Below are 20,300 nucleotides of genomic sequence, written 5' to 3' on the forward strand. Positions count from 1 at the left end.
GTGAAGATGAGAAACCTCGCTAATTCTGTCATAACAAAGAATTGCAGTTATGGAAACAATTGTGGAGAGAAAGAAGTTTTAACTGTAGGAAGAAGGAAATTCAATACTAATTAGGTTGGCCCAGACATACCGAGGACATAAGCTGTCACATACACAATTTTAGCAGTAGATTTTTAAAATTAACATCAAGTAGTATTGAATTTCAGTGGTGGAAAAGTAGAGCTCAATGTAAATGGTATTTTTGTGTTGTTAAGGGCAGCTGCATCAAACCAGTACTTGGACCGAAGGCCACAACAAGAACATTGTTTGAAAACTGTGTTTTGATACAACATATTGGAACAGACTGACTGAGGTTCCTCACTCCTCCTAGATCACGAACTGAGCTAGGATCCTTTGATGGGGGTAACGGTTAGATTGGGATGTCATGTTGTGACCATGATTCATGTTCTGAATTGCCCTCAAGACAACTTTCACACAGATTAAAATTGTATGCTGGACTGGGGCTCAGTTCTAGAAACTTTGCCTTTCATGGTCAAGGCCTCTACCAATTGAGCTATCCAAATATGTCTCATGACCTGCCTTCACAGATGGATATCAGTCCCAAAATGTATGCAGGAAAAATTCAGTGAAATTTGGAAGGTAAGGGATGAGATACTCACTAACACTCCTGGAAATGATCCCTCAGGCTGTGGTTAAGCCATAGTTCCAAAACATCCTTTCTTCCAGGAGGGGTAGTCCCAGAAGGTATGCAGAAGAACTTCAGTAATGTAGGGAATGTACGAGATGAGGCTCTGGTAGAAGTACAGTGGTGAGGGCTGTTCACAAAGTGTGCTTGGATAGCTCAGTCAGTAGTGCACTTGCCCTCAAAAACAAAAGATGCCATGTTCAAGACCAAGTCTGGTATATGGTTTCCATCTGTCAGGAAATTTCTAGTTTCTAATCAGCACGAACCTTGCAGCAGAGTGAAAATTCATTTTCAAAATCTATATAAATTTCATCACGTTGAAAGTTCTTCAGATTCAGACGGACTTTAAATGGTTGATTTTTGCAATATCAACCTCACGAGAAGGGGAGGCAGAGAAAGAACTGGCACTAAAAGGATGCAACATATTATTGGCAGAGGTAACAAATTCCCTTATCATGCAGGTCAACACCTTACAAATCCATCCATATCTAAACACCGACCTGGCATCCTCATAGATTTCCCACATTCACCATTGGAAGGCATACCAGTAGTTCAACACACCAAAGTTGATGAAATGTACTCATTGTTTCAAATATGAACAACCATCAGTGTATAATGGAATGATAACAATGAAAATTTCTGACAGACCAGGACTCTAACCCAGATTTCTCTTTACTAAACACAGTACTTACCATTAGCCTATCCCACCATGATTCATGGGTAAACCCAAACTTCCACTTATTGTCAACCATGTGTCTTCAACTTGTACTCTTACATTCATTATGTGTACTCCTGTACAGGCGAAATATATTAATCAAAATTCACAATTTGTTTTAAAGTCACTTACCTGGTGTCAGCAGATAGACCTGAACAACATAGCGCATAAGTACAATGCACTGTTGCTTTGGACATGCATGCCTGTCTGAAGGAACATTGCACTGTATATCTGAACATCACAAGCACTGAATTACCCCACCCCAGTGTTCACATTACCACAATTCACACATTGTATAAGGAAAAACAGGTTATTACAATTACTATACAGTTATGGCTAGAAGTTTTCTTCTGACATTCATCAAGGCTGTCAAAGAGGATGCAACAATTTTTGTAGCTGTAACATAAACCTGGGTATTTTTTGCACCCATATTTTGTGTTGGTACAAATACAACATTTTCTTAACCAAGAGCAGAGGCTTTTTCTAGAACATCACACCTGTTAAAGTTGTCGCAGAGCCATTTAATAGATGGAGGTATTATGCTATGTAACAGACTGAAGTTAAGAAGTTTCTGTACCACATTCTTCATAACTAATCAAATGAGTGGCCTAACAATAACAAACTGCATTGCTGAGGTATAACTTTAGTCTAAATGGATGAGAAATGCAGGATATATAGATGACATCATGCCTATTTCCATGATGAATAGTTCAGTCCTTTAATGACTTCAGCAGAATAACCCTTATGTCATTAAGTACATTCTGTGCAAAGACACTATTTGATGTACTGAACTACAGAATCCCAAAAGATAAAGGTTCACCTCTATGCAACAGATTTCGAATCCTTGTTACAATTCAAGAGAATATTGTAAAAAATTACTCAATTGCAGAAACTCTCAGCAACTGCATCCACTGCCTAGAAGCTGCTGAATGGTGTCACTCTAGCAGATGGCTGGCCACACTCACACACACCCTCTTACCCACCCACAAACACAAACATACAAAAAAAAAAAAATTATGGGCAAGTACGAAGCTTGCTGCCTATGCTAACTGCGATTCAGTGTGTTTACACAGATTAGAATGAGATGAGAAATGGGTAACAGTGCTGCGACATCACACCCCCCTCATGAGGCACCTCAGGGCAATGCCAAGTGACATAGAACATGGTTGAACGTCACTACACTTCCTATTACAACTAACAACAGCTTCCAGCTGAATGCTGTTGCAATGGAACTTGGGGTCAATGTAATGCCCAGAAACATCACAACCTACAGAGTAGGAGAAGAGAAATGATCTAAACTTGTTTTCAATTCCCTGGTGTCTCTGGCTAAGACACAACAGCCAATGCATGTGATGTTGGTGGATTGGTGGGCGGACTACAGATACGGAGAAATAGTTTGCTGCCACAATCCCTTAAAAACCCGGTTCCATTTATTCAGGGCAAGTGCTCAATCAGACCATTGGGCAGTGAACTTCTTATTGCTCATAGCCAGCTTCTACTGCTACATCTACATCTACAGCTAAATCTGTACTCTGCAAATCACTGTGAGGTGCGTGGCATAGGGTATGTGCCATTCTACTATTTCTTCCTGAGCCATTCATTTATGGAGTGTGGAAAAAATAATTGATTGAATGCCTCTGTGCATGCAATAATTATTCTAACCTTATTCTCACAATCCCTATGTGTGTGATATGTAAGGTGGTGTTGTATATCCCTGGAGTAATCATTTAAAGCCAGTTCTTGAAACATTGTTAGCAGACTTTCTCAGGATAGTTTACAACTATCTTCAAGAATCTTCCAGTTCATTTCCTTCAGTATCTCTGTGAAACTCTACCACAGATTAAATAAATTGGTGACCATTGACCCTGCCCTTCTCTGTATATGTTGAATATTCCCTGCTAGTCCTATCTGGTACGGGTCCACACACTTGAGCAATATTCTAGGAAGGGTTGCCAGAGTGATTTGTAAGCCATCTTTTTTGTAAACTGATTGCACTTCTCCAATATTCTACCAATAACGTGAAGTCTACCACTTGCTTTATTCACAACTGAACGTACTTTCTCATTCAGTTTCCAGTGACTTATTGATATAATAGTCATAGGACATTCAGTTTTTTCATTTGTGAATTGAAAGATTTTACTTTTCTGAACATTGAGAGCAAGTACTAAGTCTCTGCACCATATTGGAATCTTAGAAACATCTGACTCAATATTTCTGGAGCTTCTCCCACATAGTATTTCATTATAGGTAACAGCATCATCTGCAAAATGTCATTAATATACAACATAAAAAACAGGACTCACAACTCACTTTCCGGGAGGCACACCCAATGTTACTTCTGCATCTGATGATGACTCTCCATCTGAGATAACTTACTGTGTGCTCCCTACCAAAATCTTCAGATAAGCTCCAACAAATCTATTTTCTCACTTGGAGTAGTGGCCTCGAAGTTCACACTTGGCAATGCTGCAAGTGTGATTCAGCCATTCACTCTAACCCTGTGAGCAGGAACACCTACTTCTGTTGTGCAGCCAGTTGCAGCCTTTGCTTTTTATAATGTATACAATCACCCTTCAGTGTAGTAATAAGTCTGAATGCAAATTGTGTTATTCAGACCCAAGAGTTACAAGAATTTCCTGCACCTAGTAGCCTTTAGAATCCCAAAACTTGTGACCCTCATATATGGCCTGTGATTGTTGGAGCTGATCAAAGCAATCAACCTGCTGTCACTTAAAGTTTGTCTTTCTGCATTTGCCTCCAATTCCTTGGGAAGTGCAGACTGACCTATATCACCTGTCTTCCTTCTATCTGATTTTATGACAACAAACTACGGTGGTTGGTAGTGACAAAGTGTTGCATTTTCAAAAATGTTTCATTATGTCAACAAAACGTTTCTTTGGTGTTCAAAACCCTTAAAAGTACACTACTGTCCATTAAAATTGCTACACCAAGAACAAATGCAAATGATAAACAGTTATTCATTGGACAAATATATTATACTAGAAGTGACATGTGATTATACTTTAATGCAATTTGGGTGCATAGATCCTGAGAAACCAGTACCCAGAACAACCACCTCTGACCATAATAACGGCCTTGATATGCCTGGGCATTGAGTCAGACAGAGCTTGGATAGCATGTACAGGTGCAGCTGCCCATGCAGCTTCAACACGATACCACAGTTCATCAAGAGTAGTGACTGGCGTATTGTGATGAGCCAGTTGCTCGGCCACCATTGACCAACATTTTCAATAGGTGAGAGATCTGAAGAATGTGTTGGCCAGGGCAGCAGTTGAACATTTTCTGTATCCAGAAAGGCCCGTACTTTCATCATGCAGTCGTGCATTATCCTGCTCAAATATAGGGTTCAGCAGGGATCGAACGAAAGGTAGAGCCATGGGTCATAACACATCTGAAATGTAACATCTACTGTTCAAAGTGCCATCAATGCGAACAAGAGGTGACCGAGACGTGTGACCAATGGCACCCCATACCATCATGCCGGATGATACACCTGTATGGCGATGGCGAATACCAGCTTCCAATGTGCATTCACTGCGATGTCGCCAAACATGGATGTGACCCTCATGATGCTGTAAACTGAACCTGGATTCATCCGAAAAAATGACATCTTGCCATTCATGTACCCAGGTTTGTCATTGAGTACACCATCACAGGCAATGCTCTCTGTGATGCAGTGTCAAGGGTAACTGCGGCGAAGGTCTCTGAGCTGATAGTTCATGCTGCTGCAAACATCGTCGAACTGTTCATGCAGATGGTTGTTGTTTTGAAAATGTGCCCATCTGTTGACTCAGGGATCGAGACGTGACTGCACGATCCGTTAAAGCCATGCAGATAAGATGCCTGTCATCTCGACTGCTAGTGATACGAGGCCATTGGGATCCAGCACAGCATTCCATATTACCCTCCTGAGCCCACCGATTCCATATTGTGCTAACAGTTATTGGATCTCAACCAATGCAAGCAGCAATGTCGCGATACGATAAACCACATTTGCGATAGGCTACAATCCGACCTTTATCAAAGTCGGAAACGTGATGGTACACATTTCTCCTCCTTATATGAGGGATCACAGCAACGTTTCACCAGACAATGCCAGTCAACTGCTGTTTGTGTATGAGAAATCGGTTGGAAACTTTCTTCATGTCAGCACGTTGTAGGTGTCACCACTGGCACCAACCTTGTGTGAATGCTCTGAATAGCTAATCATTTGCATATCACAGCATCTTCTTCCTGTGGGTCAAATTTCACATCTGTTGAACGTCATCTTTGTGGTGTAGCAATTTTAATGACCAGTAGTGTATACACATCAGTTACATATTAAATTGTAAACTAAATCACGCTAGCTTGTTTTTTGTTTTTGCATGTGGGATCTGTGTAATTTTTATAACAATTACACCATTTGGTGTAAGGAAAAAAGGTTGTGTCTTTACACTAGTTCTGCAGACTGGTGAGGTCACCCTATGATCTTATTTGATACCTCAATATTGCCAACATATCTCCTGTTCATTTATTACTCTGCTCCATCATTTGATCAGCTGACACACACAAATGCTATGGACAACAGATTTCATTACAATCTTAAGCTTCACCTTCCAGCCTATTCAGATAATTAGGTCAATGCTTTGGTTAATGCTGCCAGGAACACATCAGTACAGAAATATGGCAATGAAACAACTAAGGACAAATTTATATCCCGTTTTCGCACATCTAAATGTCATAGTTCAATCCAGAAATTTCCATACAATGTGAGTTTATGCGAAGTTACCTGAGCTCATTATCTGCATATATAGACCTGTAAAGTCTGCCGTGTCCCTTTGATTTGATTGGTGGACTGACTGATCTCTATTTTGGTGAAAAAATTACAAGATTTGAGTTAGGTGAGACAACAGCATTGCTCCAGCAGATCGCCACAACTTTGGATCTCTGCTTATTACATTGGCCACAGTAGTGGGGAGGAGATGGTCCACTTCACAATACAAGTAGTGGAAATCAGGGTCTCACAAGCAATTAAAAAGATATCTCTATGAAATTTGTGTGTTTTTCATACTTTTTGACACTAATATTACAGGTATGATAGTATCCCATACTAACAAATATACTGACAACCTTAGAACAAACTACAAATTCATCATAGATTGTAATGTTACAGATAGGCGTGAAATTATGGCACTATTTGGCGTTTTACATTTAACAGGTATAGAGAAAGTTGGTTGGTTGGTTGATTGGTGTTGAAGGGACCAAACAGCAAGGTCATCAGCCCCTTGTTTCAAAGGTGATCCACTTGAATTGATTCACATCTGAGAAGAGTCATAATGATAAAAGGTAATAGACCAAAAAAACGTAAAAGTGCAGTCGTGTTGCAATGGTGAAAACAAAAGGAGGGAAGTCAGCAAGTGGACAACCTCAAGGATTTGCTAGAGGCAGGAAATATCCCACCTTTGATGCAGTACAGGCAAGATCACCTGCTATTCAAAAGCGTTCAACCACTAGAATGTAAGGGTGCGTATTGTAAAAGGAGACTAACCAAACCTAAAAAGTGATAAAGAAAGAGTAAAAGGGAAAGAAAAGAGGAATCTCCAAAATACACCTTACAGTGGGAGACACCCCAACCCTCACTACAGTTCCCCTATTCCAGAGGGAAATTAAAAACCTTTAAACTGAAAATAAAAACCACTTTCACAGAGGAAACAGAGAACCAGTTCAACCATCTGGGAATCATCTGCCAATATTATAGGTAAAGTGCGGGGAAATCTGTACTTGGTATGCAGAGCCAAAAGAAGGGGGCATTCCACCAAAATGTGGGCTATTGACTGGAAGGATCCACAACCACATAATGGAGGTGGCTCATTACGCAAAAGAAAACCATGGTCAGCCTGGTATGGCTGATGTGGAGTCAACATGGGGTGGTCAAGTCCTTTTGGAAGAGGCAGAAGGAAGAATGCCATGGGACAGGTGTCATCTTAAGCGCACGAAGTTTATTAGCCTCCCAAGAGTTGGCCCATGATTGTGCCAAGTGGGATTTGATATGAAGCTGTAAATCAGCCGCAGGAAAAGTTACAAAGAAGTGACTGCTCCCCCAGCCGAACCATCAGCAAGGTCATTACCTGGGTTACCCACATGGCCAGGAGCCCAAAGGAAGTCAACAGAAGAATCAGCATGGTGAAGATCAGCAAAACAGTCATGGATGGCCAAGACCAAGGGATGGCAGGAAAAACATAGGTCAATAGCCTGAAGGCCACTCATTGAGTCCGTACATAACAAAACATGGTTTGGTTGGGACTGTTTACTGCAGAATTGATGGCAATTTCCCAGGCTCTTACCTCTGTTAAACACCCAACATGCAGTTGGCAGGAGATGATTTTCCATGCCAACAGAGGACATGAAGGCATATCCTACATGATCAGCAGATTTAGAGCCATTAGTGTAAAAACAACAGCATCCCAAAACTCCCATAAAAGTCAGTGGGAAAACAATGGAACATCACTGGAGGAACAGAATCTTTCAGACCTCAGTGGAGATCCATCCGAATACGGGGCCAAGGATCTAACCAGTGAGGAGGGAGGGGGGGGGGGGGGAGGGAACGTGACAGATGGGACAAAGAAGCAAGCTGAAAATCATGGTGAAGAGACACAAGGCGGAGCCCATGGATAAACCCACCCAAGGGCGGGAATCGGGTGGGTGACATCCTTGGTATAGGAACAGGATAGAATAGGAAGGATGAGTGAGAGATAAATGGACAATGATTGAGTAAGAGACCAGAAGCTGGGACCATCGACAGAAATCTTCAATCAGGAAACCATCAACAGGGCTCATAGGAAAGGCGCTGGGGGCCAAACGGATACCACGATGGTGGACCAGATCCAGAAGGTGCAGTGTGGAAGGAGCAGGCAAAACATAAACTCGACAACCATAGTCCAAGCGAGACAGCACTAAATCCTGATAAAGGCAGAGAAGAGTGGAACGATTCGCACCTCAAGAGGTGTGGACAAGAAAGCGAAGGACATGGAGTATACGGAAACATCCTATCATCATAAGTCTGATATGAGGCAGCCAAGTGAGCTTCTTGTCAAAAATAAGACCCAGGAAACGAAACTGTGGGACCACAGGTAATCATTGTGCATCGAGGTAGAGCTCTGGATAGGTGTGGACCGCAGTATGGAGACAGAAGTGGACCAACCACAATTTTAAAGGAGAGAATTGAAACCCGAGTGAGAGGGTCCATGCAGAGGCACAACATATAGCACCCCGGAGCTGCCGCTCTGCAGAGGCCATCGAAGAGGAACTAACCCAAATGCAGAAATCATCCACATACAGAGCTGGGGTGACCAATGGAGGCCACAAGTCCATCTATAGCAATGAGGAAAAGAAGTTCACTCAATACAGAACCCTGTGGGATGCCATTCTCCTGGGGCCATGGAGAACTAAAAGCAGTACCAACCTGAACCCTGAACGACTGATAGAACACCAACTGGCAGATAAAAATCCGGAGTGGGCCCCAACGACAGCACTCATGAAGTGTAACTGAGATAAGATGGCGCCAACCCATGTCATAGGGCTTGCAAATGTCGAAAAATACTGCAACAAAATGGTGGCACTGGGAAAATGCCTGATGAACTGTGGATTCCAAGCGAAGTAAATGATCGATTGGAGACCATCCCTCTTGGAAGCCACACTGGTAAGGGGACAATAGATCACAAGCTGCAAGGACCCAATTGAGCCGACAGGCTATAATCCATTCAACTAACTTGCAAACAACATTAGTCAGACTAATTGGCCGAAAGCTTTCCGCAAACAAAGGGTTCTTACCAGGCTTAATGACGGGAACAACGATGATATCCCTCCATTCATAAGTGAAGTCACCCTGGAACCATATACGGTTAAGCACCCAGAGAATATGTTGTCGTTTTTGAGCACTGAGATGTTGAAGCAACTGGTGATGAATGGAGTCTGGGCCAGGGGCCATATGATGAGAAGAAGAAAATGTGGAAAGAAGTTCCCATTCAGGAAAAGGTTCATTGGTAGATTCTGACAGAAAAGGGGTCGATTCTTCAGCCCACTGTTTCTGGTGAAGGAAAGCAGCTGGATAGGAGGTTGATGCTGGCGCTGTTACAAAATGGGTCACAAGACACCCTCCCAGATAGCCTTTGCATGGACCTCTTGATTCTTGCGGGACAACGACTGGGACGGAAGACTTCCGATGGCAACCTTGGAGAGAGCAAAGTGAAACCCATCTGCATCTACATCTACATACATACTCTGCAATCCACCATACGGTGCATGGACCCACGACAGTGGGACAGTAGAACCGAGGGGAGAAACAAAGCATTCCCAATACACCAGTTTGCTCCATTTGATTAAGTAACGGGCTTTGGTGCGGGGGCATTTAAAGGTAATAAGATTGGCAGTGGATGGGTGCCTCTTAAGGGGTTGCAAAGCTTGGCAGCAATCACGGATGGCAATGGCAATTGCTGTACAGTACCACGGGTCATGCCAGCTGTGAAATGGTCCAGATTAGCGTGGGATACAAGGCTAGCAGCATGAACATTCGCATCAGACATGTCACGTAGGACGTCATCAATACAACCCAACAGAGAGGGAGAAAAAACTACCTGTGCAGTATAGATGAAAACTGGCACATTGGTAAGACCAATGAGGTAACCTGTCCATTGGGGAGCGGGAAGGTAGCGAGAGAATCAACGGGAAATTGTCACTATTGCAAAGGTTGTTGTATGGCAACCAGTGCAATGAAGGGAGAAGGGAGCGAGAAGAAAGAAAGAGATCAATGGTGCGAAAGGTACCATGACCGACACTGAAATGGGTAGGGGAGACATCATTAAGAAGGCACAAATCGTGGTCTGCAAGGAACTGGTCTATGAGAAGACACTGACTAGATGGAAATGCACTGCTCCACAAGGGATGATGAGCTTTAAAATCCCCGAGAACGGGGATGGAAGGAGGAAGTTGCTGAAGAAGGGCAGTTAAAGCAGCAAGTGTAAGAGTCCTGTAAGGAGAGAGATAAAGATTGCAAATTGTGACTGCAGAGTCCAGCAACTGCTTCCAATGAAGTTTGAAGAGGAATCCATGTGCTAGTAGTGTCCATACGAACCAATGTACAAACGCCATCAAAGGCCTGCAGGGGGCCAACACGATTTCGGCAGAAAGCATGGAACCCGTGGAGGGCCGCCGAGTGATCATAAGTAAAATGAGATTCCTGTAGAACCACAGAAGCTGCAGAGTAATACAAAATAAGGGATTTCAACTCCGGAAGGTGATGGTAATATCTGTCACAATTCCATCGGATAAACACATAATCATGGTTCTAATGGGGGTGAACAGGCTAAAGCCAGACACGTCACTGGGTCACTATCCATCACTGACAAGGAGGGGGCGACATCCGTGAACAGTAGGTCAGAGTCAAGTCTTCTTCTTTTCTGTTTGAGATCGAGGAGGGCTGTGCTGCGAAAGGGAGCCAGCTGCAGCAAGCTCTGGAACAGAAAGAGAGCGGGTGACCTGGGGCCTCACAGATTGTGGTTCTCATGGTTGTAGTGTGGCAGCAGACCTTTGGCCTGGAAGGTACCAGGAAGGGGGGTCCCAGGAGGGGTGCCCTTGACCGGCAGATGCCGAAGAAGCGGGACACTTCTCCGGCTAGGGAGTGGGAGCAGCGCCAGGAGGGGAAGGTGGGGGAACTGCAGGGAGAGGGGAAGAGGCGTTTTGGACTGGGGTAAGGAAGGGGGAGGAAGGGGTGAAGATGTAATTAAAGCATAGCTAGGTGTCATTGACACAGGATGAAGACGTGTATACTTCTTACAAGCCTCAATATAGGTTAGACGATCAAGGAACTTATACTCCTGAATCTTCTTTTCTTTCCTATAAGCAGGCCAATCCAGTGAACATGGAGAATGATTCACACGCCAATCCTGTTTGGTCCCGCCACATTTTCGTTAGTGGCAACCCCGCAACCGTTCCTGTCATGGTTACAGCATTGTGGTAACAAGGTAAACGGTAGTAGTTGTTAGCATGGAGTCTACGTTGGTCTGCCTTCTGGAACAACAGCAGCAACTCGTGCAGCAGCAGCTCACGCAGCAGCAGCAGGTACAGTTAGCAACCATATGAACTTTTGTAAGATGTCTATCAGATAAAGTCAGTGTCTGGGATGCATTTCCACAACAGTTTCTGAGTCCTCGGGTGTCCGATGCTTTCCCAGGTCTACCGTCGTTCCCACCATTTAATGATGCTAAAAAAGACTGGGAAACGCACTTAAACTGTCTGAAAAACATTTCACAGTTTTTCGGGTCACGGATGACCCCTTGCAGCGGTCGTTGTTTTTGTCGTGGGGCTCCCCAGACACATTTTTTCTTCTCCGCAATTTGGCCTGTGGCTTGCTCTTTCCAGGAGAAATGCCTTTTGCTGCCAAACTATTATTCTCAGCACTACCATGTGGTCGCCTCTCAGATGGAGTTCTACCAGTACCATAAACAGCCTGCTCAATCATATTGTTCCTGGATCACGGACTTGCAGGGTGTCGGCTGTCACTGCAATTTTACATGCACCAATCATCAGTGTAAGGCTTCGTATGCAGATTTCCTCATCCGGGATGTGGGTGTTCAGTTGGCTCCTGATCCTAAAGTCTGCACTGCAGCATTGAAACTCGATAATCCCTCATTCAAAGAGTTTCTCCTCATTGTTTCCGGGCACAAAAACGTGCAGTAAGAATTATATGTGGTGTGAACTCAAGAACATCCTGCAGAAGCCTGTTTAGGGAACTAGGGATACTAACTACAGCTTCCCAATATATTTATTCCTTAATGAAATTTGTCATTAAAAATATATCACTTTTTCAAACCAACAGCTCAATTCATGGAATCAATACTAGAAATAAGAATAATCTTCACAAGGATTTAAAGTCACTTAGTCTTGTACAAAAAGGTGTGCATTATTCAGGAACACACATTTTCAATAACTTGCCAGCAGCCATAAAAAGCTTAACAACCAATGAAATTCAGTTTAAGAGAAGCCTAAAGGATTTATTGGTGGCCAACTCCTTCTACTCCATTGATGAATTTCTGAGGAAAACCAACTGATTTGTATATAAGTACAACATAACTTCCGCACAATTTCAGTGCAGTAATGTGTTCACTGAAAATTTGTGTGTGTGTGTGTGTGTGTGTGTGTGTGTGTGTGTAAGTATAATCTAACTTCTGCACCATTTCAGTGCAGTAATGTGTTCATTGTAAATAAGTATTACAGTAGTTGTATTACATGTTTCTTACCTTATAAATAAATATAAAACTTTTTTATTTTAAATTCAGTGCAATAGTATTTGTAAAATGACTCTTAGTGTTCATTAAAAAATGACGATCATTCCACTTGGGACCTGTGGAATGGTACATTAGCTTATTTGTTTTAGTTTAAATATTTGTCATGTATTGTTGTTTTTCTGACATGTTCCACATCCTGGAGGACCTCCTCACTACGGATCAATTGGAATGAATAGTAAATCTAATCTAATCTAATTGCCCACTCATTTGAAATTGCTCAGGTGGCTAACGAGCATCTTATGGCACAGCCGAAAGTGGCAGCGATTGATGTGTCTCTGTGGGTTCCGCCATCATGACGTAGACATGGCGTAGCCAACAGAGGCCAGCACCATCGGGATTCCTCTATGTCTGATATCTCTATTGCATCAGAGCCTCCAGTCGCCCCTCATCACTGGTCACGCAGTCCACTTCCACCTTGCCCACAGTGCTTTACCACACACTCTGTACACGTTTTCCAGCGGTGGGGGGCAATCTGATAGAATGTTTGAGAAAGAGGGCCACATCCAATCTGTTTGTTGTAGTCATTCGACTTGCTCCCATCCTGCCCCTACTGGGCCTCAGGATACAGCACATGCTCTGCAATCAGTCATCCAGCTGGAGGACCCATCAACATAGAAGCTATTCCTCATGCTCTGCCTTTTACTGAGGATGTCAGTTTTCAGCTCAACACTGGGGCCACCATCTCCCTGATTAATACTGTGACATATACCCACCTTGGCTCCCCTGCATTCTCGGCATTTGGTCGCCTATGTCGATGGTTCCAATCCCCTTCATGGGCAGTTCGTCATCCAGGCGACATACACACATGTTGCCTGGCTCCTTACCCTATTTGTTGTCGACCATCCATAGGTTTAGAATATTTTTGGCCTGGATATGTTTAAACTGTTTGACTTTTCAATTTCTAAAAAAGCTAAGGTCTGTTCCTTTTCAGGACTTGGATGCTCTGTGTTCAGCTTTTGTGTTGCCATTTCCAACGAATTTCGGATGTGCTTCAGATTTTCAGGCGCACATCACACTTTGGCCGGATGCACAGCTTTGCTTTTTCTGGGCCTGTCCCCATTCGGTGGCCTTATGGCTGGCAGTCAAGTAGGAACTTGATTGTCTCCAGAACGCCAGCAGCCTGGAGCTGGTACATAAAGTGCCTGGGCGACATCATTGGTGGTCATACGGAAACCCAATGGGTCAACTTTGGCTGTGTGGGGACTTTGAGCACTGATAGTAGTGCCAGTCTTTAGTAGAAACTTACCCCATTCCCCGCCAAGCTTGTGGGGGTGAGTACTTTTCTAAGATCGACCTGGCTGAGGCATACCACCAGTTACCCTTGGATTCCGATTTCCAGAACGTCATGGTTATCAACACACCTTTTGGATTCTACAAGTACAAGTGCCTTCCATTTGGTGTCACTTTGGCACCGCCTGTTTTCCAGGGTTCCTGGAGCAGCTTACACAGCCTATCCCAGCCTGCGTGAATTATCTGGATCACATCTTGGTCACCTGGAATTCCTGTCAGGAACATTTGCACAACCTCAGCGCATTATTTCACGCTCTACAGTCTGCAGGTTTATGCTGTCGGTTGGACAAGTGTCGTTTTCTTCACCCGGAAGTGGGATACTTAGGCCACTCGCTTAGTAAAGATAGCATTTGCCCTTCGAATCACAATGTCGCAGCCATTGAGGCCCTTCCTCGTCCCAAGGACATATCTGCACTCCAGGCGTTTTTGGGCAAGGTTACTTATAACCTAAAGTTTTTACCCCAAGCTGCCTCCGTTGCTCAACCACTCAATCACTTGCACCGCAAAGGGATGACTTTTGATTGGACTCCTGCCTGTGACCACACTTTTCTCTGTTTAAAGATGATGCTGTAGTCCACCCTTTGCCTTGCCCCCTTCTCTCCAGACGGCCCCTTGGTTGTGGCAGCTGACACATCGGCATATGGCATTGGGGCCGTCCTCGTACATTAGAATACCAGTGGCTCAGATCAGCCCATTGCTTATGCATCTAAGACGTTAAACCCAGCACAACGGAAATACTCCCAAATTGAAAATGAGGCCCTGGCAATTGTGTTTACCACCCAAAATTTAAAATCTATCTTTTTGGGGAAAGTTCAACCTGCTGACAGACCATAAACCTTTAGTTATGCTTTTCGGACCCCACTCTCACATTCCAGAGTGGGTGACTCTATGTGTCCAGAACTGGGTTTTATTTTTACGGAATTACACATACACCATCCAGTATAAGCCCACTGCCCACCATGCTAACGCAGATGCTTTGTCACATCTCCCAGCAGCCCCCAATCCTGCGTTCGACCAACAGGACGGCCTCTGCTTTCGCATTGATTCTGACCGCCGGGATGCGCTGGATTCCCTGCCTCCTATGGCTGACCACATTGCCACGGCTACACACCAAGACCCTATCTTGTGGCAGGTTCTCCACTACATGGTCCATGGTTGGCCTTCCTATACTACTTGTTGGATGGAGACTGACATAAGTCCCTGGTGCCACCTGTCGAACAGCCTCTCCATGGTTGATGATGTCCTTCTTGTTACACCGTGCGCACTGTGCCACATGAAAATTTTGGCTCGCCGGCACGTGTATTGGCCCACCATCAATGGCGGTATTGACAGCCTGGTCTGCAGGTGCACTGTGTCTGCGCATCAACAGGCAAGCCCCCATCAGTCATTCATTTTGTAACTGCGACCAGGATGGTCATGGGGTAGCAATGATGGAAGGCACAGTGGGACCCACAGAGAGGCCCGCGTACAATAACACAACATAAGAGGACAGACATGACTAACAAAGGACAGAATGAATGCAACAAGACCGAACAACAGAGTCACAAGGAAACAAACATGTCCACTCGTACACGAACCAGGAAGTAAGAAGTCTAGTGCAAAGCAAGGTGTAAACCGACGTAAGCAACATTAGACTGACTGGCTGAGCAAGAGGCCGCTGCTTAAGTACCCTATCAGGGGTGCTGCTATTGGCCACTGGGACCATGTGTTCCACTGTGGTGTGCCCACACTAAATGAGGGCCAGGAGGCGCACGCCGCTACAGCTTATGGCGCAATGGTGCAGAGACCTCTATGGGTCTTCGACGTCCATTACTTCTGGCATGGATTCAAATTCTGTGGCACGCGTTTCCAGATCACTCCCTCCTGAAACTTGTGCATATGGGTGGAAACGCCCTGGACGGTCCCAAGGTGGGCGGCAGTGGGAAAAGGAACTGTGTGTGTCAACAGCTGCTAGTGACAGGGAGGAAGTGACGCCCAAGGTATCCATGACAGCCGATCCAGAGTCCATGGGCAGCGGAGGGAGCTGCCAATCCATCCGGAGGTGCAGAGGGCCGGCAGCAGGCCCGCGGGGAGACGGCAACCGGGGGCTGGGATGGTGACTCGACGACCACGTCCGTACCTGAAGGAGGTAGAGAAAGAGGCAGTGGCGCTAGTCCTGTGGCAGCATGAGGGTGGAGCTGATCGTGATGGTGGCGCTCCAACACTTTCGACGTCTGCACTGACATAACATGCCGCCCGTGGGCTGCGACATCCACGGCGGGTGTCCAACCCACCTTGTGCCCGTACTCGCGGGCCCACACGGCCGTGCCAGGGGCATACCGCTGCGAGGGCTGGGAGTGGGCGTGGGAGGAGGACGGCATCAGCATGGACCAGGACCAGCATGGACCAGGGTCCATGGCTGTCGCCCATGAAGGCGCTCTGCCGGCCTGCGACCGTTAAATGGCGTAGTGCGATAGGTGCTCAAAAACAGAGTGGGGGCCAACGTGGTTGGAGATGTGTCAACCGCCTTAGTCAAATGGTGTTTAAAAGTGTGGACAAGCCTCTCCGCCGCACCATTGGATGAAGGGTGCAAAGGAAGGCTACAGATATGCTTGATACCGTTGGCCTGACAGAAGTCGTGGAATTGGGGACCATTATTGGAGACCAACGTGTGGGGCAGGCCCTCAGTGGTGAGAACCTGGACCAGTTCCGTGAGTGTAGCCTCCGTGGTGGTGGATGCCATTCTGACAACATATGGGTATTTGGAGTAGGCATCAACGATGAGTAACCACATGGACCCCAAAAACGATCCCGCAAAATCGACACGGATGTGATCCCAGGACCGGCGCGGCACAGGCCAGTGTGCACAAGACTGTGCGTCACCAGGCAAGCCCCCCTCAGACAGTACAGCCACGGATCAGGTGCTCAATATCACCTTCGATGCCGGGCCAATACACATGCTGGCGAGCCAAAACTTTCATATGGCACATACCCCAGTTCCCGTGGTGTAACAAACTGAGTACCTGAAGCCGCATTTCGGGAGGGATGACCACCCGGTGGGCATCTGACTCCACGGCCAACAGAAGGACATCATCAACCACGGAGAGTCTGTGGGACAGGTGGCGCCAGGGACAGGAATCGGACTGCATCCGACAAGTAACATAGGATGGCCACCTGTGGACCACGTAGTTGAGAACCTGCCGCAAGACAGGGTCATGGTGGGTAGCCGCAGCAACGTCAGCAGCCATAAGAGGAAGACCATCCAGCGCATCCCGGTGGGCAGAATCAATGTGAAAGCAGAGGGCCTCCTATTGATCAAAAGCAGGATTGGGGCCTGCTGGGAGACGTGACAAAGTGTCCGCATTAGCATGGTGGGCGGTGTGCTTATACCGGATGGTGTAAGCATAATTACATAAAAACAATGCCCAGCGCTGGAGTTGTTGAGCCGTCTGCTCGGGAAGGTGAGAGTGGAGTCTGAAAAGTGTAACCAAGGGTTTATGGTCCATCAGGATGGTGAACTTTGCCCCAATGAGATAGGAATGAAATTTTTGGATGGCGAACACGATCGCCAGGGCCTCCTTTTCAATCTGGGAGTAGTTCCATTGCACTGGGGTCAACGTCTTAGAGGCATAAGCAATGGGCTGTTGAGAGCCATCGGCATCCCAGTGGGCAAGGATGGCCCCAATGCCGTAAGCTGACGCATCAGCTGCCACAACCAAGAGGCGGTCCGGAGAGAAGGGAGTAAGGCAAGTTGCGGACTTCAGCATCACCTTTAAATGGAGAAAAGCCTGGTCACAGGCAGGAGTCCAAACAAAAGGTATGACTTTGCGACACAAGTGATTGAGGGGTTGAGCAATGGAGGCACCCTGGGCCAAGAACTTTAAGTAATAAGTAACCTTGCCCAGAAACACCTGCAGTTCCAATAAGTCCTTGGGACTAGGAAGGGCCTCAATGGCAGTGACATTATGACCTGAATGGTGAATGCCATCTTTGCTATGCCAGTGGCCCAAGTATTCCACTTCCAGTTGAAAGAAACAACACTTGTTCAGCTGACAGCGTAGACCAGCAGACTGCAGAGTGTGAAATAGGGCACTGAGGTTTTGCAAACGTTCCTAGTGGGAACACCCAGTGACCAAGATGTCATCCAGATAATTCAGAGATGCAGGGATAGGCTGGGTAAGCTGCTCCAGGAATCGCTGGAGAATGGCTGGCGCTGAAGAGACACCAACGGGAAGGCACTTGTACTTATACAATTCGAAAGGCATGTTGATAACCATGATGTTCTGAGATTCGACATCCAAGGGCAATTGGTGGTATGCCTCAGTCAGGTCGATCTTGGAAAAATACTCTCCCCCGGCAAGCTTGGCAAGAAGGTCTTCCTGTCAGGGAATGGGATAAGTAACAACGAGGGACTGAGCATTGACTGCAGCGCCAAAACCCCACATAGCCAAAGGGGCCCATTGGGTTTCCGTATGACCACCACTGGTGTCCAGTTCCAGCACGCCAGCGGCCTGGAGCTGATCAAGTTCCTGGTTGACCAGAAGGGGCCTGGCCCAGAAAAAGTGAGGCTGTGCATCCGGCCATAGGGTGATGTGCGCCCGAAAGCCGGAAGCACATCCGAGATCCGGTGCAAACAACGACACAAAATCAGAGCACAGATTGTCGAAGTCCTGAAAGGGAACAGCCGGGGAAACGACCTTAACTTCATCGGAAATTGAAAAGCCAAACAGTTGAAACGCATCCAGGCCAAAAATATTCGAAGCCGACAGATACTCTACGACAGAGAGGGTAAGGAGCCACAGAACATGCTTGTATGTCGCCTGGACTATGAACTACCCAAGGAAGGGGAATGGAACCGTCTCCGTAGGCGAATAAACGGCGAGATGGAGGCGACAACGCAGGAGAGTCCAGCCGGGTATGTGTTGCCATAGCAATCAGGGAGACGGTGGCCCCAGTGTCGACCTGAAAGCTGACATCCTCTGTGAAATTGCGGAGCATGAGGAAAAGCTTCCACGCTGATGGGTCATCCTGTGGGACAACCGATTGCAGAGCATGGATGGTATCTTGAGGCCCAGGATGGGCAGGACTGGATCGAGTCGAGCGACTATGACAAACCGATCGGATGTGGCCCTCCTTGTTACACAGCGTGCACATTTTCCAGTGGTGGAGACAATCAGCCCGCGAATGGGCAGTAAAGCACTGTGGGCAAGAAGGAAGTAGGCCGCTCGACCGGCGCCGAGGGGCGACAAAAGGGCCAACGCCATAGAGATGTCGGAACACAAAGAGTCCCGATGGCACTGGCCCCTGTTGGCTGGGCCACGTCGACATCGCAAGTGCGGAACCCGCTGGAACTCCTCGATCGCTGCCACCTGCAGTCGCGCCACAAGACGCTTGTTAGCCACTTGAGCAATTTCAAAGGAGTGAGCAATGCAGAGAATCTCTTCCAAGGAGGGGTTGTCAAGATTCAACACCACAGTGCAGACCTCAGGGTCGGGAGCCAACTGAACCACTACATCCCAGATCAGGGAGTCCGCATACGAAGCCTTACACTGCTGATTGGTGCACGTAAAATCGCATCAACAGCTGAGACCCTGCAAGTCCGTGACACAGGAACGATACAATTGACCGGGCTGTTTATGGTACTGGTGGAATTCCAGCCAAGAGGCGACTACATGGTAGCATTGGGCATGCGGAGATGATAGAACGTGTCCGGAGAGGCCCAAGACGAAAACAGTGACCGCTGCAAGGAGTCGTCCGTGTCTTGGAAAGCCGTGAAATATTGTTTCAGCCTATGTAAGTAGGTTTTTAGCGTCATTAAAGGATGGAAAGGACGACGGACGCGGGAAAGCATCGGACACCCAAGGACCCTGAAGCTGATGCGGTAATGTGTCCCGAGCATCAACTTTGTCAGTTACAGCGGCTTTTGTAAGATGTGTAACTGGAGCTGCTGCTGCTGCATGAGCTGCTGCTGCTGCATTAACTGCTGCTGTTGCTCCAGCAGACAGACCAACTTCGCCTCCATACCAAGAACGACAACTGTTTACCTTGTTGCCAAAATGTTGTAACTGCGTCCATGACGTCTGGCACGGATTCAAATTCCACCGGTCATGGTACCAGAATTCACACCCTGGCGTTTGCCACGCTTGCCCTGGGATCGCATCAAACTTAATTTTCCAGGTGCGGTTTTGGTGTCCATGTGGTTACTTATCTTTGGTGCCTATTCCAACTACCCACATGTTGTCTGCATGGCACTCAACAACACAGAGGACACAGTCACAGCCCTGGCTCA

The sequence above is a fragment of the Schistocerca americana genome, chromosome 1, assembly GCF_021461395.2.
Source record: "Schistocerca americana isolate TAMUIC-IGC-003095 chromosome 1, iqSchAmer2.1, whole genome shotgun sequence".
Lineage (NCBI taxonomy): Eukaryota > Metazoa > Arthropoda > Insecta > Orthoptera > Acrididae > Schistocerca > Schistocerca americana.